Source organism: Hippopotamus amphibius, chromosome 13 (assembly GCF_030028045.1).
Source record: "Hippopotamus amphibius kiboko isolate mHipAmp2 chromosome 13, mHipAmp2.hap2, whole genome shotgun sequence".
Lineage (NCBI taxonomy): Eukaryota > Metazoa > Chordata > Mammalia > Artiodactyla > Hippopotamidae > Hippopotamus > Hippopotamus amphibius.
The window spans coordinates 54,099,797-54,126,293 of NC_080198.1; the positions used below are offsets into that span (position 1 = coordinate 54,099,797).

At 36.7% G+C, this 26,497-nt stretch overlaps 1 pseudogene; it reads right to left on the reverse strand.

The window, feature by feature from the left end:
* Nucleotides 1-402: 402 nt before the first annotated feature.
* Nucleotides 403-26,497, reverse strand: part of LOC130834457 (trifunctional enzyme subunit beta, mitochondrial-like) — a 196,314-nt pseudogene continuing 170,219 nt past the window's right edge.

Below are 26,497 nucleotides of genomic sequence, written 5' to 3' on the forward strand. Positions count from 1 at the left end.
TTAACAAATATAGTATTTATGTATCTAAATATTTACTGTAAGTTTTCAGTGATGTTTAAATTCTGAATTAAGTTTCCATAAAAATAGAGGCACATTGGTTTGTATTTTATAGGAAAACATTTATCTTTAGGTCACAAATATGAATGAGTATATTTTGCCAATTTTACAAAGATGATTCCAAACCCTAGCTAATCTCTTTCTCAAATTGCAACCACTTGCTTAATCTTTAATGAAAATAGAGACCAAAAACAATTGCTTAAACATATCACTGTGTGAGAGTCTGGTGACTGAGAAATCCCTGAAAGAGCAGTAAACCATGATTATTGGAAAGCTCATAACACTAGCAAGGTTTAATTGCAAAGATTTAACAGAAGTCCACAAATTGTGTTTTCCTAAGAGGAACTAGGAACTATATATGTCATTTAGCAATGTATTGAAATGGCCTTGTCTAGCGTGAGTGTTGCACAGAAACTCCAAGTCACCTCTTCCTGGTCTATTGTCTATCATAGCATGGCCCTGCGCTCCACCTGCATAGACAGCCACTAAGCCATACTGGCCTGCTTCCTTCCATCATTTATTGGCAGCCAGTGACTCCCTACAGGTGTCCCAAGGACAGTGACTCACCCCAGTTGTTAAACATCTTCAAAGGAAGTAATCCAATGTTATTTGTTTGTTTGTTTCTGATCCATGAAGTTTTGTACAAACGAATCAGAATCTATGGCTTTACCAATAGCTAAAATCTGACCTGAGAAAGCTTCATGAAATTCCAAAGCATCAATATCATTCATTGTTAATCCTGCCTTTTCTAATACTTTTAGAGTAGCATATGTTGGTCCAAGCTGATCTTTTGAATGCTGAGACAAATACACAAAGTCCTTCAAATATGCCTTCAGCTTATAGCCCACAGCCAGAACTTTTTCCTCAGCATGGCAGATGCACCATCAGTCAGGAAAGAAGAATTTGCAGCTGTCACTGTGCCATAGGGCTTGATGAATGCACGTTTTATTTTGGCCATCTGCTTCAGGAAGGACAAATGCCACTATCTTTGGTAACTGTATCTTTTCCTGGTACTTTGAAGATATACAGCATCAGAAAGGCATCCTTCTCAGCCAGACTGTGCAAGAGCAGTACGTACTCACTCTGATCCTGCCTAGAAACACGAGTCAGAGGCAAGTCGGTCTGCAGGGCGATGCATGATCATTCTCAGGTGACAGGAAATTCAATCTGAATTTAGAGATTAAAGGTAGTGACTGAGCTAGAGTCTTGGCCTTATTGAGATCAAGCATGAGTTTCCTCAAATGACAAATAGGGACATAGGATATTAACTCTATACCAGCTGCCATGACCACATCACACTGACCAGAAGTAATCAAGCCAACACCTGTGGTATGAAGCAGGAGATGTGTCAGAGAGGTCAGCTCCAAGGACAGCCTCTCTAGACACATTGCTTGTTTTCACTTCCTGTAGAACTGTGCCAAAGATGATATAATCAACAGTTTCCTTTGGGACATTGGTCTGATGCAACAAATATGAAATTATGGCTCTAGCCAAAGCACAAGTCATCAGGTCTTTATACGAAGTGCCTGGAAGAAAAAATGGAGTGTGAACATCATCTACCACCACTACCTTCCTTATATAGTATTTAGCCAAGGTCTTCTTCAATTTGGTCTGAGCAATTGGGGCAGCTGGTAGCTGGTAGGAATAGTTCAGAGGTCTCAAGAAAATCTGAGGACCTGTTTTGTTCACTTTGAAAGATTGGAGGTCATCCTGAAATGATCCCACCTTAGTTCACATATGGTTGGGCTCCCAATGTGGGTGGGGCTTGGCCCCAAGTTTCAGAGGTCAGAGGGACTTAGGGGTGGATTAGAAAGAACCCCTCATGCAGACCATTGGGATCCAGAGGGGTAGCTGGCAACTCGGCTGTCTGCCAGTCACCTGACTAGACAACCAGGCATCTGACCCCTCCTTGATGGGCCTCCTTCCTTTCAACAGAGGAAGAGTTCTTTCTGCCCCTTTAGCCAAAGTGAAGGGCAGTGTTAAGGCAAGTCAGCATGTGGGTGAGGTGGGGTGACTCAGGAAGTATGTTGGGGCCTTGCTAGCACCAGGTTGCAGAAAGTAGAGTCCTCTGCTTCTCCACCCCAACTTGAAGGACTTTCTACTCTTCAGCTCAAGATGGTGACCTCCCTGACGACTGGCAGCTTCACTGCCTTCAGGATGCTCTACGCTCAGGTGAGCCTGTCTAGGATGTTCCCGAGCCCAGGCAGAACTCTCCTGCAGAGGCTGGGGCAGCCTCTGAGCCTCATCTCCTCTCCCAAAAACACTTTTAAAAACATTTCTTGCAAAACAATTCTCCTAGCAACAAATTCCCTCAGTGTTTATTTATCTGAGAGAGTCTATTTCTCCTTCACTTTTGAAGGATAATTTCACAGGTTACAGACTTCTAGGTTGGTAGGTTTTTTTTCTCTCAACGATTTTTTTGTTTGTTTTTGTTTTGCATTTAAAATGGCCTTTTAACTCACTGGGTATTAAGAGTCAGGCAGAAATGAAACATTGGTACAACATATAAATCTTCTCTAAGTCTTCAAATTGCTTGTGCTCAGCTTTTGTTGTTGTTGTTGTTGTTACAAAATAAGAGGAATAGGAAAATTAATTTTTGCTTTAACATTTCTAATTATATATTTACCCTCCTGGAGGTAAGGCCCCAAGTCATATACTCATGCCTGAAAGGTTCTTGCTCTCTATCAGAAAGGGGCAAGAGATCTTTCAGAACTTTCCAAAGCAGAAAGGAATTTTATAGTTTTGCATAGAGATTCAGAGTGTTGCCTTTTCTCTCCCCATCCTTGCTTCTTTTTCTTCTTCTCCCTGATTTGAGATGACAAAGGAACGTGTGTCTCAGAAGTGGAAGTTTGCCCCTCCTGGTCACTAGTCCTTTGTGCCTCCTTCCCAACCTCTCCTCCTTCCCCCATATGCCTGAGTTGGCCAACCCCTTCTCCTGGTGCCTGGGGTGGGAGTGAGAGGAAGGGCAGGGAGACGAGGATAGACGATGATGAGGGTTAGAAGTAGTTTTACCCCAGCTACCGTCAATGGGACTAAAGATCTGAGAACTTACATGCTGCTGTATGTAGAAATCTCTCAATGTTGAGGATTTCACTCTACTTTCTCCTTGCTTTCGTGGTTTCTGAGAAGGAGTCGGAGGCAGTTTTTATCTTTGTTCCTCTGTGGGTAAGGCAGATTTTTCCCCCTCTTGCTTTTTTCAGGATTTTTTTCTTTCCCCTTAATGTTTTGTAGTTTGAAAAAGATATGCCCAGCTTAAGGGTTTTTCTTTGGCCATTTATCCTGCTTGGCTTTCTCTGATATTCCTGGATCTGTGGTTTGGGGTCTAACATTAATTTGGGGAAATCTTCAGTCATTTTGTTTTTTTCTGTTTCTTTCTCACTTTGTTGGGCTTTAGTTAACTACTTTCCCCAGAGGGCAGGCCTTCTTGAAAACAGAGTGCTCTGGAGTATTTCAAAAAGGTTTTTTTCCACTGCCCCTGCCAGAAGCCCAAGGGGATTCTTCTCTAAATATTTGCTCTGAGAACCTGGTCAGGTTCCTTGTAGTAAATTTTATATTGGGGGGCCCCACCTGTGGTTGGGTTCCCCTTGAGTTTTTAACTCTCAGATTTGTCCACATGGAGCCTCCGGCAATCACTTAGAGCCCAGGTTTCCTACCTGCCCTCTCCCACCCTGGCCCTTTCTGGGGGTGATTTCTGCTTAAGACCTCTGCTCAGATTAGCCAGCACTCCCTGTCTGTCATCTGTCTGTTTCCAATCTTGGGGGCAGTGGTTTCTCCTGTGTCCTCCATCCCCTTGCTTAGGGACTCAAGAAGAGTTGATGATTTTTCAGTATCTTCAGTTTTTTAACGTTGTTAGGACAGTGTGGTGACTTTTAAGATCCTTATACCAGAACTGGAAACTGGATCCTAAGCATGTCATTTTAACATATAATTTCTTGACCATGATTTAATATGTGTCTAATAAGAGCCACATCCCTCCCTTGTTAGAGATATTGTGGCCCTGCACCAACATTTCCAAAGCCAGGAAAGTCATTCTGGACACTTGGTCCTCCTATTTCATCACAAGGGAGCAGAAAGCACTGGAAGAAATTGGTACAGGCATACCTCAGAGATATTGTGGGTTTGGTTCCAGACCACTGCAATAAAGCAAATATTGCAATAAAGGGAGTCACTTGAATTTTTTGGTTTCCCAGTGCATATAAAAGTTATGTTTACATTAATATTGTAGTCCATGAAGTGTGCAGTAGCATTGTGTTTAAAAAATATATACACACCTTAATTAAAAAATACTTTATTACTAAAAATGCTAACCATCATCTGATAACACAGGATTACCACAAACCTTCAATTTATAAAAAAAACACAGTATCTGTGAAGTGTGATAAAGTGAAGGGCAGTAACACAAGATATGGCTGTATTTAGGGACCTTCTTTCTCTGCATCCAGTTGTGAAATAATGACCTTTTACTCTTTTCTCCATATTTATTGTCTGCCTAAAAACTGAGTGCATAGGTATCTCTTGTTTCCACAAACTCTTTGGTAAATAACTTAACATAGTGTTGGAGGGGAGAGTGTATGGGGGGGTGGGGGGGGAGTGGTGTTGAGAGTGTCACAGAGCAGACAGGTTAAGTTATTCTTGTATTATAAATCCTTACATGTGATCCCCAGCTCTCAGCCCCCAGCTACTCCTGAAGTTACAGATCAAATTAGTAGCAATCCTTTTCATCCCTTCCTTCTTTATCTTTCCTCATAGCCTAGAAATAGACTTTAAATATTAAAAGGTTGAACTGCTTCTCTACTGGGGGCAAGACAAAGGAGAGAAGAGAGAAATTCTGAGCATAATTTTGAAGTCAAAGCTAATGATTTTGTGATTTTGCAAATGCTAAAACCTACATTACCTATGTAACATTGCCTAAGAATACTGTCACCAGGCCTCCTCTATCCTGGTCCACTACCCACTTGTCCCAAAATGTACTAAAAACTGGTTAGTATTAGGTACCAATTACTGAAGAAATCTTTTTTTGTTAAAGAATAGATAAATTATTTAGTCGTTTACTTATAAAAATGTTATATTGGTGGTGAATAGATGTAATGGCACTATATGAGAAGTCATTCAATTTCAGTGTTGTAGAGTATCTTTTTGCTTTGTGAAAGTTTAATTTTTAAAACAATTTTATTTGCATATTTTTGTTTCTTCTTCTCCTAGATTAAACACTAGTGTTCTGCCTTATTGATTTGCAAAAAGTAGTGCTAGCCTACAGCTCTGCACAGTCACCAGTGTCCTACCAATATTTTACTGGACTTCAGGGATCATTTTATGCATTTATCACCCTCTGCTGCTATTCAGCAAAATGCCATGACAACATTTGTATAGCATACAGAGACCTAAAGAACCCTGTGTGGTATTTTTCACTCTGATTGATTTGGAGTATATTACTGTGTTCAAATGGATAAAAAGCAAGAGAGTAATTTTGCTTTACCAAATAGCTCTCAATGAAAGTGATCATTGTATTTCCTTATAGGAAAAGAAAGAAGGTCCAGGGGATTTTGCAGTGTCTATTCACTTAATCCCTTACCAAATAAGCTTGTAAAAATCAAAGAATTCTTTCCATTCCCAGCACACACATTTTACTTAAACAAGCCACTCAACCAGAAAAAAACAATGTGAACTTAAATGTAAAATTGTATATACTATATATGATGTTTGTCCACATGCATATCATTAACTTAGAAAATAGAAATCATACTGTGTATTTAAGTTTGTACATTATAATTTTTACTCAACTAAATATTATGAACATTTTCATATTTCTTACTAAAATCCTTACTACAATACAGCTTTTAGTATAGAGTTGTATTAATTTTATTAAACTAGTCTCCTATTGTTGAATATTTATGCCATTTCTAAATTCTCATAATCACAACAAAGTTTCAGTGAGTATTTTTTCATATAAATGTATTACTAATGCTTTAGACTAAAGGTATAGATGAGAGATTTTTAAGAATGAACCATTTTATAATTTTTGGCACAATTGCCAATCTTGGTGTTAATATTATGTTGTTTAGCACAGTAGTCATATATTTTTATCAATTTAAATTTTGTATACTCATCTTTTCCCAGTTTCAACTGGAAAACTCATTGTTTTTATGTAACTTTAAAATTCTTCTTACAGTCTGCCACATATGGGGCAAATAGTCTCCCTTATGTTCTTTTTGCTTTTGAATGTTTATGTAAATTTTTAATTCACATTGAAAACTTCACATATTGATTTCTATCAACTGGTAGAAATGGTATATTTTCATTTATATCCAATTTTGAAGGCCTCTTTCAGTCCCAAGACCAGATACATGCATATTATAATTTATATTTCCTGTTGTTTAATTTAGCATTTGTTCCTTTAATTTTTAATTTTAAATTTTTTTAAATTTATGTATTTATTTTTATAATTATTTTTACTGGAGTATAGTTGTTTTACAATATTGTGTTAGTCTCTATTGTACAGCACAGCGAATCAGCTATACATATACATATATCCCTGCTTTTTTGGATTTCCTACCCTTTTAGGTCACTGTAGAGCACTGAGTAGAGTTTCCTGAGCTATATACTAGGTTCTCATTAGTTATCTATTTCATGCATAGTATCAATAGTGTCTATATGTCAATCCCTATCTCCCAATTCATCCCACCCCTGCTTCCCCCTTGGTGTCCATAGGTTTGTTCTCTATAGCTGTGTCTCTATTTCTTTTTTGCAAATAAGATCACCAGTACCGTTTTTCTAGATTCCACATATATGTGTTAATATACAATATTTGTTTTTCTCTTTCTGATTTACTTCACTCTGTATGACAGACTCTTGGTCCATCCACATGTCTACAAATGACCCAATGGCTGAGTAATATTCCCTTCTATATATGTACCACGTCTTCTTTATCCATTCCTCTGTTGATGGATATTTACATTGCTTTCATGTCCTGGATATTGTAAATAGTGCTGCAATGAACATTGGGGTACACGTGTCTTTTTGAATTATGTTTTTTTCAGAGTATATGCCTGGTAATGGGATTGCTGGGTCATATGGTAGTTCTATTTTTAGTTTTTCAAGAAACCTCCATACTATTCTCCGTAGTGGCTTTATCAATTTACATTCCCACCAACAGTGCAAGAGGGTTCCTTTTTCTCCACAGCCTTTCCAGCATTTATTGTTTGTAGATTTTTTAATGGTGGCCATTATAATGGGTGTGAGGTGATACCACATTGTAGTTTTAAATTTTATTTATTATTTTTGGGGGGCTACACCAAGTTCAATCATCTGTTTTTATACACATATCCCCATATTCCCTCCCTCCCTTGACTCCCCCCCCACCCTCCCCATCCCAGTCCTCTAAGGCATCTTCCATCCTCGAGTTGAACTCCCTTTGTTATACAACAACTTCCCACTGGCTACCTATTTTACAGTTGGTAGTATATATATGTCTGTGCTACTCTCTCACTTCGTCTCAGCTTCCCCTTCACCCCCCGCCCCCTCCCAAACCTCGAGTTCTCCAGTCCCACATTGTAGTTTTGATTTGCATTTCTCTAATAATTAGTGATGTTGAACATTTTTTCATGTGTTTGTTTTGGCCATCTGTATGTCTTCTTTGGTGAAATGCCTATTTAGGTCTTCTGCCCATTTTTTTATAGGGTTGTTTGTTTTTTTGCTATTGAGCTGCATGAGCTATTTGTATATTTTGGAGATTAATCCTTTGTTAGTTGCTTTGTTTGCAAATATTTTCTCCCATCCTGAGGGTTGTCTTTTCATCTTGTTTATGGTTTCCTTTGCTGTGCAAAAGCTTTTAAGTTTCATTAGGTCCCATTTGTTAATTTTTGGTTTTATTCTTATTACTCTAGGAGGTGGGTCAAAAAGATCCTGTTGCGATTTATGTCAAAGAGTGTTCTGCCTATGTTTTCCTCTAAGAGTTTTATAGTGTCTGGCTTTACATTCAGGTCTTTAATCCATCTTGAGTTTATTTTTGTGTATGGTGTTAGGGAGTGATCTAATTTCATCCTTTTACATGTGGCTGTCCAGTTTTCCTAGCACCACTTATTGAAGAGGCTGTCTTTTTTTCCATTATCTTCTGGCATCCTTTTAAATTTTTGCTCCTTTAATATGTTTGAAATATACACTGGTGTATGGTTTAGGGTAGAGCTCAAAATTTGAATTATCTGCATGCTTTTCGAAAGTTTACTTTTGTTTATTTTTTTCTGATAGTTTAAAGGTCCAGTTGGTTAATTTCTATTTATATAAATATATATTTACTTGACTTTTTATACCAAATCAATGTTTTTAAATTAATGTATAAAACTCCATTGAGTTTTAGTGGACTATCATTAAATATTTACATTTTTAAGCTTATAGGGTTTTTTGGATGTCATCAAACTTTTTATATCTCAGTATTATGTAAAAATTTTCCAGCTTTTTTGTTTTTCAAAGTTATCTATATTTTAAAATCCAGAATGGGATATTAAATTTCCATTTATTTTAATATACTATATTTTTCCACTTAGTTTGATGCAAAATATAATTTTTTATTTGCAAGTATTTCCATTAATTATGTGAAGACATTTTTTGTTATTCATCCATGTTTTCCTGTAATAAAGTCAATCCCAGTTTTAAAAATACATGATGGGATTTAACTTATTATTTTATTAAAAGTTCTGCCTCACATAGGGGTGGGGGAGTGGGAGATATAAACTACTGGGTGTAAGATTGGCTCAAGGATGTATTATACAACATGGAGAATATAGCCAATATTTTGTAATAATTGTAAATAGAAAGTAATTTTTAAAAATTGTATAAAAAATTTTAAAACATTAAAAAAAGAGTTCTGCCTCAATACTGATAAATTTGCTTAGGCTATAGATTTCATATTGTGATTTTTACAGGTTTGGTAGCAATTGTGAACATAATATGGGAAGCTTTTCATCTTTTCTAAGTTGTGCTTATGTAACGGCAAATGTTTCTTCAGATATAAAGTGATATGCTTTTAAAATTGGCTGTAATCATCACTTTTAATTATAGTAATATTTCTGAAAACTTTCTCTAATTTTATTCCTTTTTATTGTTTTATTTGTTTTTAAATTTTCCTTGAGAAAATATAAATTGTTGATATATATTTTATATAAAACAATCTATTTCATCATTTATTAGTATACAGTTACACACACTATTTATTTGTAATTAAAAATTTGGTTCTACACAGTGTCTGCAGGCACAATACATCCACATCTATTACTACTACTCCAACCCTTATAAAATGTGTTGAGGAAGGCAGCCAACTTTGAGTGGAACCTCCAGCAGGAAAGTGTTGTTTTCTTTATTATGCTACCTAGAGATCTCTGTATTTTACTGACCATTTCAAGCAAACAGATCTTGATTTTTTAAATGAATTCTGTAGTTCATATTTTAATTTTTATTAATGCTACTCTCATTTTTATTACTTTGTTTTGTCCCACTATCATTAAAGTTCATTAATTAGTTTTCTTGCTTATTGATTTTAATAATCAGTTATTTCACTTCTATATACTAATAAAAATTTGATGTTAACATTCCTCTGCTTACAAAGTATGTTATACGCCATATATTTTGAAATGTGGTGTTCATATTAATATGTTCAAAATAATCCTTTTCTTCTTCAACCTGAGTGTTGTCAAGAAAGTGATTTTGTGTTTTGTTGATTTCAATATCCAAACAAAATTCTTCCTAAATTGATCTATAGATTTAGTGTGATCTCAAATAAAAATAGGAGCATTTTATTTTAGTAGAAATAAGCTGATTTTGCAATGCTCCTTCTAAGATGTTGTGAATTCAGATCTTGTAAAAAGCAGATACAAACACTGGTTTAGATGTACAAGAGAATTATTGGAGAGAAATGTGTTTAAAGATTAAAGAGGGACAAGCACTTGAGGCTGGAGAGAGCCTTTAGTCCGTGAGGCAGGTTGCATTTGTGAAGGAGAGTGAGGTAATTAAAATTGGGGAAGAAGAAACTTAGATTGTAACATAGTTTTATGAACGTTTGGGCTGAAATAAGGGACTCCTCAAGCCAAAGTCACCACTGGAAGAATCCCACATCTTGCAGGAGTGGGCCTGCACTGTTCTCATTGCCATGTTCACTCACCACTCACTGGTAACAGGCCAGGGGAAGTGAGGCTTCTGTAAGAATGTGATTACAACTCTCAAAATGTGGCTGCTGGGGCTTTTCCAGACCACTACAACCTATGCCTTTTGTCGCACAGATCTACTTCTCTGTGTAGATTTATGCAGTAGCTCCATGGTTTCTGTGACCTCTCTTCTTGGAAAGAAACATAGAAGAGTGAGTCCAGTGGAGCAAACTGTAGCCTCTTTCACTGCGTTTGATCTCTGGGTCATGAACTGGTATTTATCCTGTTTCTCCTAAACTATCTATCCAAAATTTTTCTGGTCCTCATTACTTTGGTAGATCTTGGTAGCTTTCCTGGTGCTGTGACCGAAACGTTCATTTTTGATGTGTCTGAGCACGGGTTAATCATGCTCTTTTAAAACCAAGGTTGTTGTCTTTGCCCATTTACTGTTACAACGGGTACAGGAGTACTAGCGTGGATCACCTGGGTTCTTTGAATGTTTCTTCCTGCCATCATTGTGCTAAGGCAGTCAGGATGGTGGTTTCTCTTCTGATTTGTTGGTCCTTGAACACAAAGAGCTGAAAGAGATCTTGGCAATCTTCTGTTGTAAGAGCGTGTCCTTTTGGGGGGCTGGGACCTCCAATGTTTCAAGGTCCACAGTTGTGGGAACAGGAAGCACAAAATCCCTCAATGGGTATTTGGGAATGATGGTGAGCAGGGGCTCCTCTGCTTGCACCATATAAATGTCACCCCAAAATTCACGTGTTGAATCCCTGTCACCCAGTACCTCAGAATGTGACTGTATTTAGATATGGATTTAAAGAAATAATGAAGGTAAAGTTAGATTATAAGGTGGGCCCTAATCTGACTGTTATCTTTATGGGAAGAGGAGATTAAGACACAGACATGTGAGTACACAGAGGAAAGACCATGTGAGGACATAGTAAGAAGGTAGCCATCTGCAGGTCAAGGAGAGGGGGCTCAAAAGAAACCAAACCAGCTGACATCGTGAACTTAGACTTTTAGCTTCCAAAACTGTGGAACAATAAATTTCTTTTGTTTAAGCCACCCAGTCTGTGGCATTTTGTTATGGCAGCCCTAGAAATAATGCAAATGGTGATACTAATCTCTGCCATTACCCCTGTTCATGCCATATTTTATATGACTTACTATTTTGACTACGGAGGGCAGTTTCAGTGGTTTCTATTTGGTATTCCTTGGAAAGATAGCGCTTAATCCGCAGATCAATGAACCAATCTGCGGTTTAAACAAATTGACGAGTATATGAATTCCAACTATCTAATCAGTGACTGGAGAAATAACTTTTGGGTGGATCCTTGGACCCATGGTTTCAATATGAGCAAAGATTCAATGTATTACTTTACTCCATAAGCTCTACTTTACCAGTGGGCCTGGTATGATGTTTTGGAGCTCTAGGTACCAATGTCAACTCAGAATCTATGCACAGTAATCTGAAGTGTCTAAATATTATGCTTTATCTTGAGTACAGTCACCTGAGTAAGAGATCATAGATCCATTTGAGGAAAGGACTAGTGATTAGAGTTTATATTTGCCACATTACTATAGGTGTCTGCCTCTCAGGGACACAGACTTCTCTTTAGTTCATGGTTTCTGGGTCTAAAATCTGAGAATTGAATGAGGAATCATAGCTCTTTATTGAGATGGCTGCCCTTAGTCTACCACTCCTACATTCTTTCCTCTTTCTAGTTATACATGCTTAGCAGTTTCTTGTTGGCTATATGCTCATTTGCTCCTAGGGACTCCATCTATGCTCTATCAATCATTTCCACAACTCCCTGTGGGAAAGTTTGCCTGCCTTTATGGTGATTGTGGCCTGCTGGTTTCTAGTGTTAAAACTTTTACTACCCAGATTTCTGTTACTTTGATGACCTTCTCATTCCTATGAATATCAACAATTCCATCTCTGTGAATTCCTGTCTTCCTGTCATCTTGATCTTCAGAGAAATTCTACCACTGAACTTCTGAGTGGTTCTGGTGAATTCTGCATTTAGTCCTCCTGTGGATCACAGTTCCCTAGTGGTTTATCTGGACTTACATAGTATTTCCCTCTAGCATTCTCACTTCCTTCAGCCTCTTTATTATTTCAGTTTAACTTACTTGGGACATCTTTTTCTCTAGACTTCTAAAGATCCCGCTAATAGAGTTTTTTCCATGCACTGATGTACTTGCCAGATGTCCCCCAAAAGGTGACCTCAAATCAGTGGGTTCTTGCTTAATCCAGTCTTACATTTGCCCCCTCTTGATAAAGCATTCTCAAAATCCAATCCCATGCATACTTCCCAAGTTCCTATGGGAATATGCGAGCTAATTCTTGTAGCTCTTTTGGTGAATAATGTCTTTCTTCCACTGTCAGGCCCACCATGTCCTGTGCAGTGTTATGGTGGGACTTAACCCTAGCTATTGTTCTGGCAATCAGGAGAGGAGTTGGGGAATCTTCTTTGGAATACCTGTTAACAGGGAGATGCCTCTGCAGTATCTCCCAACACTGGATGTGTTCTAGCTCTTACTAAGGAAGAATGCATCACCTCTAAAAGATGTGAGGACTCAGAGGGATTCTTCATAACAGAACACCCTCAAAGCATCCGTACAGATTTCTCCATTTCATGTTTCAGGATCCCAGAAATTCCTAACCATGGGCTTTATATTAGCATGACATAACTGGTTTGGCTGAATGTTTAAATTTCATCTATAAAAGTGTCTGGAACTCAGAGGCTCTACCAGTTCCTCAGTCTTTCTGTCTGCTCTGTCTGCTTTCATTGCAGGAGATAAGAGGCCTCATATTTGGCTTATAACTGTTTATTAATATTCCTCAACAGGCATCAATTCAGCATAGGAGTAACCAGTCAAGTCCAGTGTCCTTGTAGTCACAGATACCCCTGTATCTTTCAAAATGCTTGAAATATTGCACCTGAAGAGATATTCCCCTATGTTACCATGTTTTCTCAGGTCACCCTGGGACACATTAATTCTGCAGTAATTTTGCCACCACTTTTTACTAGGGACTCTCAGTGACCATATACTACTCAGAATGGCATCTTCTTGCCTGCCTGGTGGTCAGTGAGCCAGTCCCAAATCCCTATCCTGTTGCCTGTTTTTGTAGGCAAATCTCAGATCTTCTGAGAAACAGAAACAAAGGTGAGATTACACGTGCAACAGAAGTATGTGTGGAAATGACAATCAAGGGCAACTATCAGGAAAGCAAAGGAGGCAAGGAGATCCTTCGGATACCATGTAGGTTTTCCATCAGTGCAGAAGAGAGAGGGAAGGGACTGTGTAGGCTGCAACAGAGTTCCAAAGCAGGCTCAGCCAGGATGAAGGGGAGTCCTTGAGCCAAAATCTCTAGTTAGAGGAATCTCATGTCTCACAGGAACTGAACTGCATTAGGATCACTTCTCTGCCCAGCCTTTGATGGGGAGAAAGGTTTGGAAAAGATGACCATAATATGAAAGTTATGCTGGAAAATCAGCAGCTGGGCCATCAATCAGTTGTACTCTCTGTGGCAGGAGATCTGAGAAGCTTATTTTCATGGCTTCCACAGATGCTGTCTCATGTTCAATGGAAAATTATTTAAATTAGAGTATCCTCCATTTTCCCAGAGCCTTTAATTCTCTCCAATTAAAGACATTTTGCAGGGGCCCTGCTAGGCTTTTCTCTATATACTTCCTGCTTCCTTTTGAAAAAAAGTTTGAGGTTCTTCTTTGTGGTCTTTTTAAACCTGATTTAATAGGGTAAAATTTAATAAGGTAAGATTCCTAGGGGTTTGGGGTAGGAAGTGGCAGCCTTTTTTGATTTTCACATTTATATAGGTATATAGAGGTTTTTCTTTTTTCTTTTCTTTTTTTTCTTTGCTTTGATTATTTAATTCTGGTTTTGGAAAGGGAGAGAACATGTTCATGTATTTATCTTACTCAGAAGTTCCCCTCATCCCCTGTTGAATCCACCAACTTATTCTCTTTGTGTGTCTAACTGGACAATGGATCTTGTCCCACAAAAATCCTTCTAAATGCAAATAAATGAGATCTCTGAACTGAGAAGCTAATTTGTTTAAGGTAAGTTATCTGTTTGGCAGTAAGTAAAGTGGTTGAATAGATATATGAACAAATATAGTCAAAATGAACCTTGGTCTGCAGAAAGATAACTTAAGAGCATGGATTCTACTAAACCTGGTAGAGGTATCTTTTCACAATTAAGCTTTTCTGAAAGATTGCTTGTGTATATGCAAATTAATATATTAATTTGGGAGTTATCTTGTCTTTTTAGAAAGTTAATGTGAGCAAATTAAATTCTTAAAGTATTAATTCATCTTTCAAGAAGTACATTATACATGCCTGCATTAAAAAGACCCCAAAGAAGAAAACAGAGAATAAGCCATTTTATCCTGAAGCCATTGGAATTGAAATAGTAACAAAAAGTTTGAATTTTTTAAAAAGTGTTCATGCATATTCTTGTAATTATATTTAGCTTAAGTCATTTTAATATCCAGTCTCTGGGAAATATTTTTGAATAGAACCAAGGTTTTTTATTGAAAATGTATCTATAGATTGGTGTTCTCATATTTATTTATAATTCAATGTGATTACAGTGTTTGTAAGTTATTTTTTAATTAAGTGAGGTGGGAAATTAAATAGAATAAATAGAACAAAACCAATAACTAAAAAAATACTCATAATTAAATTTGAATACAGATTTTTAAAAAAATTTATCATTTCCTCCAATATTTTAGAGTTGTAATAACCACAAGTTAAATTAACGGCATTTTAAAACTAATTTCCTTGTACTGAGTTTTTCCGAAGCATTAGACTTTTTTTATGTAAACACACACAAACACACACACACACACACACACACACACACATGCACACAGAATTTCTTTGGCAGATAAGTATGAGCAAATTGTGTAAGGCTTAATTAAATCACTTAGTACCTTTCACAGTTTTAACTGGCAAGACAGAGTTGAGAATAACTTCAATGAACTCTTGGTAGGCAGTCAACTCATGGTGACTACAAGTGCCAAGGAACTCTTAACAAGTAACCTAGTAGTCATCAGTGTTCCAAAAGTATGCTTATTAGTAAACACATTACAGACAGAATAGAGGAAATAGGTTGGAATCCAGCAAGCTGCTTAATTAGAAGGTGACCATGGAAGCTTCTACTGTACATGCAATTTCCACATTTTCAGGGTTTTATTTTTGTGGTTTATTTGTAAACAATATGACAATGTGCTACATCAACATACTGTGCAAAGAAAAATGTATAGTAGTGTCTAGAAACACTTAAAGAAATAAGCTATGGGACTTTGCTGGTGGTGCAGTGGTTAAGAATTCGCCTGCCAATGCAGGGGAGAGGGGTTCGATCCCTGGTCTGGGAAGATCGCACATGCCTCCGGGCAACTAAACCCATGCGCCACAATTACTGAAGGCTGCCCGCCTAGAGCCCATGCTCTGCTACAAGAGAAACCACCTCACTAAGAAGCCTGTGAAAACCAATGAAGAATAGCCCCCACTTGTCACAACTAGAGAAAGCCCGTGAGCAGCCAGAAAGACCCGACACAGCCAGAAATAAATTTAAATAAATAAATAAATAAATAAATGCCAGCTCTTAAAAAAAAAAAAAAAGATTATCTTAAAAAAAAAGAAATAAGCTATTCATTTCCAAATATTTGATAATAAAATTTGCTGGGCATCTTAAGCTATGTAATTGTATTAAGCAATTTTGTAATTACTCTCAATGACAGAAAAAATAAAACAGATGAAAGTAGGCAATGCTTTTAGAGGGACTACCCATAATTATTCATATACACTTAGTAACTGATATAGAAATTTAAAGTATCTCATTAATTAATGAAAATGATTATTGGCCTAGAATTAAAAAAATTAAAAACCAACATAAAACATTATGCAAGGGAGTATTTGAATTTTACATATGTGTTTTAAAATTGGTTTTATATTTGTTAAGAATACTGTACTATTTGTCACTTATATCTTCCTATGTTTAGTCTCAGCTACTTCTGTATGTCAAAAAAGCTGTATCATCATAGCTCCAGTTGAGAGTTCTCAATATTAAAGCTTTTTAAAAATCTGAATAACTAGGAATTAGAATGTCTTACTAGATAGAAATCATTTTTGGTCTTCTCTGGGTAGTCTGACCTACATAATCTAATTTTTGATTTCAAGGTTTTATTACAGGGGGATTTTCCCTCATGGGGTTCCTGAAATAATCTAAATAAATAGGAAATTCAATTTTTCAAGCTTGGAAAACCAAGTTTCCTATATATTTTTTGTATCTAACAAATGCTCAAAAATTCCCAAAGAACTATTTCATTGACATTTGAACTTTAAATTATTTCTAATTATCAGTTATATTCACTACATTTATCTGTATAAGTACTTCAGTTTCCACAAGTACTTGTGATCATAATTCTGCTTAGCACACCTGTGTGGGACAATATACATATATTAGTAACTAAAACTTCAAGTTCAAGTTTTTTGTGGGTTTATATATTCATCAAAATAATCTTTCAAATACACCAATGCCTCAGGGTTTAGGAGAAATATAACTCTAAAATGAGCAGAAAAATACTGGCAAGTAAAATTCATTAGTCATTTTTATCATAACTTTGTTGCCTTTATGGCTGCTATTTAGCCCTGAAATGAGGCTGCTGAATGCATTGAGCATGAGAAAAATTATTAAAATTATTGTATGTGATATGGGAATGCTCTTTTTTGGACTTGTGCTACTGACTCTGCCTGAAAACTGCCAAGGTTTAGAAGAACAGCTGCTGCTCAGATTTTATTACTAATGTATTGGAGATGCTTAACCTGTGCACCCTACTTTCCTATTGTACTGTCTTTTCTTATGCACTAACAAGCCATTAACGGTGGGAATGGAGAGCTGTGGTTCTCTTATGAAATTATGTCTGAATTAGGTTTTCAAACAACCCTAAAAGCATCCTCTTGTTTTTAAAGAATATCCTTTCTTTCTATCTTCTTTTCTTCTTTCTTTCTTTCTTTCTTTCTTTCTTTCTTTCTTTCTAGTTTTCTTTCTTTTCCTTTCTTTCTTTTTCTTTTGCTTGCTTGCTTGCTTTCTTTCTTTCTTTCTCTCTTCTTTCATTCTTTCTTTCTTTCTTCTTTCATTCTTTCTTTCATCTTTCTTTCTTTCCTCTCTCTCTCTTCCTCCTTCCCTCCCTCTTTCTGTCTCTCTGTCTCTGTCTTTCTCTCTTCTTTCTTTCTTCACTCCCTCCCTTCCCTTCTGTCTCCCCTCCTTCTTTCCTTCCTTCTTTCCTTCCTTCCTCCCTTATTTCTCTTTCTTTTAATATCTTACTGAAAACTTCTTTTCTAAAAAGTACAAAAACATAATATCTACAACTCATATATAGGAAGTAGTAAAAATTTAACATATAAAAACTATGGCTATGAATATGGTGTTTTATGACTTTGAAGTGCTGCATGTTACTGAGTTGAGTGCTTTAACGTAGAGAGGCAAGAAACCCAATAGAGAAAGTATTTGTGGTTGTGTCCTCTGTAAAAGACATTCATAAGCTGCTTTCCTAACAGGGTATTTTATGAGCAAAATAAATAATTCTTCTTTACAATGCAGCAGGTTCATCATTTAACTTCTATATGAAAGCTGATTATACAGGCTTTCCTAAGTTCAAATATACACAGAGTATTTTGTTAAGAGAATAAGTGGCCACAAAGTACATCACACAGGGAATAAACCTCTTTAGCCATAGAGCTGAGAACAAAGGATAAGTGATCACCCAGTGCCTAAAATATGTGTTTTCATATTATCCTCCCTGAGTACGACCCTTACAGTCAGCCATTGTGAGCCTGCTCTCTACAGCATGCTTTAGAGACCCCCATTTTGCCTTCCACTGGCCATTACCCTTTATAAAGTGAGTAAACTGTGGGGGCCAAGGATACATGCTTACCTGGAACCTGTTGTTTCCCCCCTTCCTTCACCATGGAACTTAGACTCTGGAATTAACTCTAGTTCCTCTATAGTCCTTCTCGTAGTCCCAAAGCTACACAAAGCTGATTTTACTGCTACTGTGCCCATGGATAGGCCCTAATGGTGGACCTGGACTTCTGTCATTGCCTAAGGGGTTGTGGATGGAGCTTGGATGTGAGCACTAAGATGTTCCTTTTACTGAGGGAAGGTGCAGGGACTTGAGGGGAAGAGAAGAGGACACACTGGGTGCCGACACTTGTACTCTTGACTTGGTCCTGTAACTGTAGTTGTTATGGGTGGGCTTAATCTCCCTTACTAAGACAAAAAATAAAATCCTAATTATCTTCATATCCCAAAGCCTAGTATGTTTTTTCATTTTTTTGTTTTTTGTTTTATTTAGTAGGCTTTTTCCAACCTGAACTAGCAAACTTCTCATCCTTGGGCAAGATCTGACCTGTAGAATTTTTGTGTTGAGCCAGCACAGTATTTAAATTTTATTTTGAATAAATATTTAATGTTTGGGAAATTCTACACAATAATCTGGCTTCTCAGAAAAAAAAAATCTGAAAAACACTAGTCCCAGCCATGTTCTCAAATGCTATCTGACAAGACCAGCTTGTTCCTCACTCTGAACAGATCTCCTGTCATTTTTCCAGTTTTTCGCAGTCCAGAGTTTCCCATGATTTTTCTTAGAACAGTTTCAATGTTGTGAGCCACCTACCTGGATTCTTTAGGCATTTGAATATGTCACATCTGCAATAAACATGTATGAAATGAATGAGAAATTAAAACATAGAAGATAGTACTAGGTCAGTATTAAAATTATGCCATTTTAATAATTTAATGATTATTATTTCATTTAATTTAAGTTCATAGGCCAGTATTAAAATTGACTATCTTGGAGTTGCTATTAAAACAAAAGTCCCCTGTGAAGAGAAATTGATTTGTGCAAATGAACTTGTACTAACTCTGTATCTATGAAGTTTAATTCTTAAATTTTGTGAAAAATTACCTGTAGTCTCATTAGTCTTAACTCCTGAATATTAAAAGTCCATATCTGAGATTCCTAATCAGATAATTTTTGAAAGAGAGACGTGAAAATGTCTGCTTTGTATCTGAAATCAACTCTCTCTAATTTGAATTTCCTAGTTCTCTAAAGGGGCTGTTAGAACTTTTTGCCTCAAAAAGGCATGATGTCATAAATATATTATTCCTTTACCCCATTGGACTAAAGAATTGTATTGTTAATATTTTTCTTTTCGGCACCTGATGCTGGGTAATTTGTGACAGAACCAAATGCTAGATACTTTATTATGTATGGATTTATATTTCATATTTCAGTTATTATGGTAACTTTTTGAATGTGTTATGTGATATCCTTCATTACAAATGAAATGGTCTACCTTTATATCACATCTCTTCTTTAAAGAAGTATTTTTCTAGCAGTGCTATAAAATATGTAATAGTTCATCAATGACGGCATTTGTATTATAGTTGTGACTACCAGATAGGAAAGGAAGAAATGCATAGGGGAGATATTTCAAAATAAATAATAGCCATTTTGTTCTGTGTGTGATAAGAAGATAAAATCAAAGAGGATATCTGAATTTTTTTTTAATTTTGATTGCCTTCACTTTTTTTTAAAAAATTATTTATTTATTTATTTATTGGCTCTGTTTGGTCTTCATTGATGCACACAGGTTTTCTCTAGTTGCAGCGAGCAGGGGCTATTCTTGGTTGTGGCGAGTGAACTTCTCATTGCGGTGGCTTCTCTTGTTGCAGAGCACAGGCTCTAGGCACCCGGTCTTCAATAGCTGCGGCACACAGGCTCAATAGTGTGGCTCATGGGCTCTGGAGCACAGGCTCAATAATTGTGGCGCACGGGCTTAGTTGCCTCGCAGCGTGCAGGATCTTCCTGGGGCAGGGATCAAATGCATGTCTGCTGCATTGGCAGGCAGATTCTTAACCACTGTGCCACCTTGGAAGTCCAAGGATGCCTGAATTTTTACAACTGGAGTTACAACTACTTGTTCATCATGAACTTCTCCAAATTCCCTTCCCAATGCCATCATATGAGTTTTTCAAATATATTACTGATTTTAGAAAGAAAACACTATATTTTAGTTGAATTATTCAATACAATCAGAGGAGATAGGCTAAATACAATTAAGGGTCTATATCTAAACATTAAATTTTTGCAGCTATTTTATAAAATCTTAGCTATGCATCCTAAATGGTTGGATTCCAAAATATTAAATTTGAAAGCTCTCCATTGGTTATATTTGGTAATATTTCATGCCACTCTCTTCTGTACTCCAGGTAGAAAATTTACTTAATGTGGAGAATCCTACAAATCTTACGTTCCCGCCCCATTATGTATTTCCCTTGTCAGTCCAACTGTAGCATTATCCTCTTGCCTGGACAGCTGTAGAATAGACCTGTGTTCACAGCACATTTTCTTGGTTGGGAGCTTCACGCTGCATTGAAGCCACAGTCTGTCAGTGAGTCTCCCAAAGACATGGGGGTTTTATTGGTCTGGTTTCCCTTCATGTTATCTTGTCAGTCCTTGATTTGACTTGACTTTTAGTGAATCAGTTAAAAGCTTACTGTTGAGGCATAAGAATTCAGTGACAGCTTTCAGTGCTGTACCCCTTATGAAGAGATTTGGCTGCATGTAAGGTACGGTTTAGTTGTCAGTCCTTAGCATGCAGTTGACACCTTAAAATGATCTATAATCTGTTACAGATTACTCGTGTGAGAGCGCCTACATGGACTATACAGCCTGCTGATATGTCAGTGTCAATGCTTTACTCCATATACAGGCATCTAATGGTAAGTGGTCTTGTGATTTAAGGGACAAGGTCTGGAAGTGATACTCTCAGAGAGCAGAACTATTATAAAAAATTGGGCTAAAACAAATGGCATAAGCATCTGCAGAGGTGCCTTTTCCAAAGAGATTGTTTATAAATATGTTGCTTAGAAAACTTGGTGAAACACTTAATATAATCAATTGTAAATCAAATTTGGAATATAGAGGAAGATGTAATCTAATTATAGTTTGTGGGTTTGAATAAAGATATACAAATATACTGTTATAAATGTATAGTGGGATAAATGAAACTTATTTTTATGTTCTTTCCTAGGAATAACTCTGGGAGATGTAAAGTATTTTCAGAGTTTCCAATGGCTAGCTCTTTAAACCAACATAATGATATTCTGAACTAGTTCATGCAGTAGAAGAATAGGAATTAATGTATAGCTTAGAAAATATTGGGTGTATACTACAGGCAATGCACAGTCTTTGGTATTATTTTATCATGGGAGTAACTAGGGCTGCCTCTAAATCTACTAGATGGCTAAGGCTTCAGAAAAATAATTTTTGAAGGTCCCTGTCTATATAACCAGTTAGATTTAAAAACTGTTTCACAAAAATTCTGTCAATGAAGATTTAGAAAAATGCGTAGAGAAGAGGTTCTTATATATTTGTTTATCACCCAACCAGTATACATGAAGAGTTTTCTTAGTGCCCAGGCACCATCTTTTCTCTATTATCAATTGTGCCATAATTGGTTACATTAATATTTCTCACCAAGACATAAAGGCAAGGATGCTGTTACCACTCATGATGCTGTGGTTCTTCAGCACCTAATTGTATTTAAACAATATAGATTTGCTTGCTTCAGAAGGTCCTTAATACTGTGTATTTAGTGTTACTTATATCATTACTCATTTGTATCTCCAAAAGATATGTTCAAGTCCTAAGATATGTTGATACTCCTAACCCCTGGTGAATGTGACCTTGTTTGGAAATAAGGTCTTTGCAGATACACTCAAGTTAAAATGAAGTCATACTGGATTAAGGTGAGCCCTAATCCAATGTCTTGTTTCCTTGTACGAAGCAGGAACTTTGATCACAGACACAGAAGACACAAGGGAGGAGACCACGTGGAGATGGAGGTAGAGCTTGGAGTGATATGTCTACAAACTAAGGAACGCCAAGGATTTCCAGCAACTACCACAAGCTAGGAGAGAGGCATTGACCTATTTTTCCCTAAGAGACTTCAGAAAGAATGAACCCTGTTAACACCATCATTTTGAAGTTCTGGCCTTCAGAGGTGTGAAAGAAGAAATTCATATTGTTTTAAGCCACTCAGTTTATGGTAATTTATTTTGGCAGCCTTAGAAAGCTAATACACTGGTGATGCTGCATCATCTAACATGTCACACATGAAATACTGGCTTTCAGTGACTCTCTGAAAGATTGCTACTTTGCTTCATTGGTGATCACTACAAATATGTCATACCCCGAGTGTGCAGGAAACTGTGAGTCATAGCTCATGTTTTGATCATGTTAAATTTACCATTTGGAATTTTATAACATGAATGTAGAGTGGCACATCTTCCAACCATGTCTTCTCTTGAGCTCTTTAGGTCATAATCATTGCATTCCTATAAAGTTATCCTTTGCAACATTGATGGCACTCCTGCCTTATTTTAGTCAGGCAAAGGACCTATGCATGGAATGTGAAGAGAAGTCCAGATTGCAAAGGGAATGTCAGTTTCTCTTTGGGAATGGCTTAAGACTAACCCAGGAGAGCACAACATCATGACTTTGATTGGAGGCAATCAAGGGCACCAATTGGAAGGACCGTTTGGTATTGCAGAGCAATAACCTCAAAATCCCTTGCAGGAGATACACATCATCTCCCCTGGGGGACTGAAAAACATGTAGCACAGAATCTGCAACAGATATGGAGTGAATACTCTGAGTGCCAACAATAGAAGCTGCAGAGGATAAAAGATGTTGTTTATCCACAGGTGCTATAAATTAAAGGTGGCCCATATCTTTGGCCAACATATGGGTAAGAGCCTTAGGCCTCCGAGGTCTAAGGAATGTACTGAAAGAAATATTGTAAGAAATGATATGTTTGTTTGTTGTGAATATTACCTAGCATCCATATGCCCTCTTCCTCATCCTAACAGATAACTTGAAACTCAAGTGTCTAAGGGGAGGTTGTACTCTCAGCTCTAGGGTTAAAACTTTTTGGTCTAAGGATAAACCAAACCCAAGAAGTTGGGTCTGTCATGCACTACAATATAATTCCAGCTAATTGTATAAAAGTACCCTCTTGCCAAATGTAAGCAAGGCCCTGGTTGTTACTGCAACCGTCCTAGAACCTTGAAGAAAATCCACTTAATGAAAAAGTTGACAATTTGGGAAGCAGAAAAGAAAGATACAAAGAGCTTGGCTTTTAAATAATGAAGTTGGACTTATGAATGACTCGATATGAAGCCAGCACTAACTCTGGATTTCCATGTCCCTGTTTATTCTGAGTAGGATTTGGGTAGTACAAGTTTATCCCAATTGATAACACCATGAAGTGGAGTTGGAGAAGGGTAAAGTTAGAGGCAAGGAGACCAGTTAAAAGCCTATTGTTATTATTTGGACTAAGGGTTTGGACTACATGATATAAACTATGGTTTGGAGACATTAAATTAAACCTAAGATATTATAAAAACTCGAGTCTTAGAGTGATCCATAATCTGTTACAGGATTACTTGTCCTAGACCTCCTACATGACCTCTTACATGACCTCCTACATGGACTGTACAGCCTGTTGGGGTGGCTGTGTCAGTACTGTCCTCTGTATATAGGTCTCATGATAAGCAGTCTTGTGTTTTAAGGGACAAGGTCTAGAAAATGGGACTTTCAGAGAACAAAACTGTTATGCTGAACAAATGGTATAACCATCCACCAATAAAAATAATTTCAATTCTGTCATTTTATCTTAATTCTTACAGGCATTTTTTTCTCATTTTACAGATGAGGAATCTGAGACTCACTGAATTTAAGGAAGTTGAAAAATCATGTGCCTAAAAACTGAAAGCACTCAAATTTAATCCCAAATCTGTTCAGCTTCTAAAACCTGTGGCCTTTCCATCACATTTAGTATAGTATTTTGTGTTTACATTGTCATATTTTTTATCATCAGCCTCATAATATGCAACACACATATATACTGAGCACCAGTAGATGCCAAGGATATAAACTTAATTATTATCTATCTATTCTTTGATGTTTCTACTCCACCACAAATCCTACTAGGTTGGAAAAGAGCCAATGCAAACAGCCAGTGCCTTCAAAGTCAAACTGAAAATTCCAATACCATCTATTAAAATACAGATTTTCTAAATTAAACATAAATTAGGAGCTGAAGTAATTGAGATGCAGATTATCTAAAATTTTTCCCCAATTTTATAAAATTTATCAGTGTTTTGGAAGGTTTCAGTAAAATGCTGCGTGTGTGTGTGTGTGTGTGTGTGTGTATAACAGAGAAAGAGAGAGATATGAGACAGAGACAGAGATTGACCTAACCAAAGAGTTATTTTATACAGCAGAGAACAGCTATCATACTGGTTATGCTATACTGGCTTCTGGATATTCTTGCAGTGGCTGCTAAACCACCCATATCTTCCCAGTCCTGGGGTCACTGACACTACTCTTTCCACTTTAACAGATGGCATTGCCTTCTGTGTCCTGGGACATGAGATTCAAGGATTAAAGATGTGACTGTGACTCTAGGACCTTAATCCATTCCATGCACTCCCAATTTCTACAGATTCAGAAACAGTTGTTTTCTGTTCTCTCTGTGACCGTCTTCATATGGCATGTTTATTTTTGTAGAACTACAACTCCTTGAGTGAACACCCTGTTTTCTGCTCTTTGTCTAGAGCAAGGGCTTACAAACTTTTTTTGTAAAGAGCCGCATGTTAAATATCTTTGGTTTTATGGGCCAGATGTTCTCTGTCATAACTATTCAACTCTGCCATTGTAATGTGAAAGCAGCCATATATAATATAAATGGAGTGGCTGTGTTCTAATAAAACTTTATTTACAAAAGCAGGTGGCTGATGTAGTTGGCTGGTGGGTCATAGTTTGCTAACCCCTGACTTAGAGCATCACTATGTTATTTGTCTTCTTTTACCATAAGTATGTTTAGTTTTGAATTATCTTGAAATAAAATTTCAATATAAAAAATCAGGGAATCAAATTATCCTGAAATAAAATATTTGGGAAAAAATTAATCTGAAATATATATTCTTCTACTTACTAATTTTTTAAACCAAATTTCAAACCCTTGCTATCTATCCTTAGCATATTTCTTCTACCCCTTCTATATACATGCACACACCCCAATCTGATACTGATTACCTCCTCGACCAGCCACCACTCCACAATGACATAATGTTCATTTGATTCCTTTACCTCCTTTTTTCTACAGTTTCTACCTCCTGAAATGCCCACCCATACTTTACCTATCCAAATGCTGCTCCTATGTCAAATTTCAATGTATAGAGGCTAGAATGAGCATGAATTTTTATTGTTTGCCTGAGTACTCTAATTCTTGATGGTATTTATCTAAGTTAACTAATAATTTACGGCTCTGTGACAAATTATTCCGTGTGTGTGGGTGTGTGTGGGTGTGACTGTGTGAGGGTGTGTTTTACTGCTGCTCTAGGATCTGGGGATTCAGGAACGATTAAAAAGTCCAAACGTCCTGTCTATGTGGAATTTACATTCTGGTAGACAAGAGGGTCATTTGAGTAACTGTTTCCATATGATCTTTTGCTTGTATTAAGCAATATTGTATGTTATATCATTCCTTCTTATTAAATTATAATATAAATGAAGACAGAAAACTGTTCTATGTTTTGTATATATCTCACACAGTAACTAGTGGAATCTTTTTATTGCCAAAACTCAAAAACAAAATAGTGAATTAAATTAAAAAGTGAAGTTTCTATTTTAAATTACATATATTTAAAATTTTTAGGCATTATAATTTGCCACAATTTCCAAATTTTTTATTTCTAAGAGCACCATGGGTCTTACAACTGTAGGTTACTTCTTTAGTTTCTCCAAAAGTTAGAGTTTCAAGGAGTAAACCACATTTTGACCCTGACATAAGGGAGCAATGATACAGGTTAATCGAAGGGGTGGGAAGCTTAGGAGAGAAAAGACACTTGGACTGATTGTAAAGAGACTGCAGCTCTCTTTTTTAACTTTTTTATTGTCTGATAGGAAAAAAAAGCCTTTTCTCCATCAAACTATTGTTGATTCAGGGAAAAAAAAGAAGAAAGAGAAAGGTGAAAAATAATATTAAGAAAGCATTTTTCTTGATTTCTTGCTTCCATGCATGTGACAAAAATCTTCAAGGAAAAAATACACAACCATTGGCCTAATGTGGGCCACTTATTATAGGATTCAATACCTTTTCTTTATACCTCAGTTATTCAATTAAGAGGTTAAATTT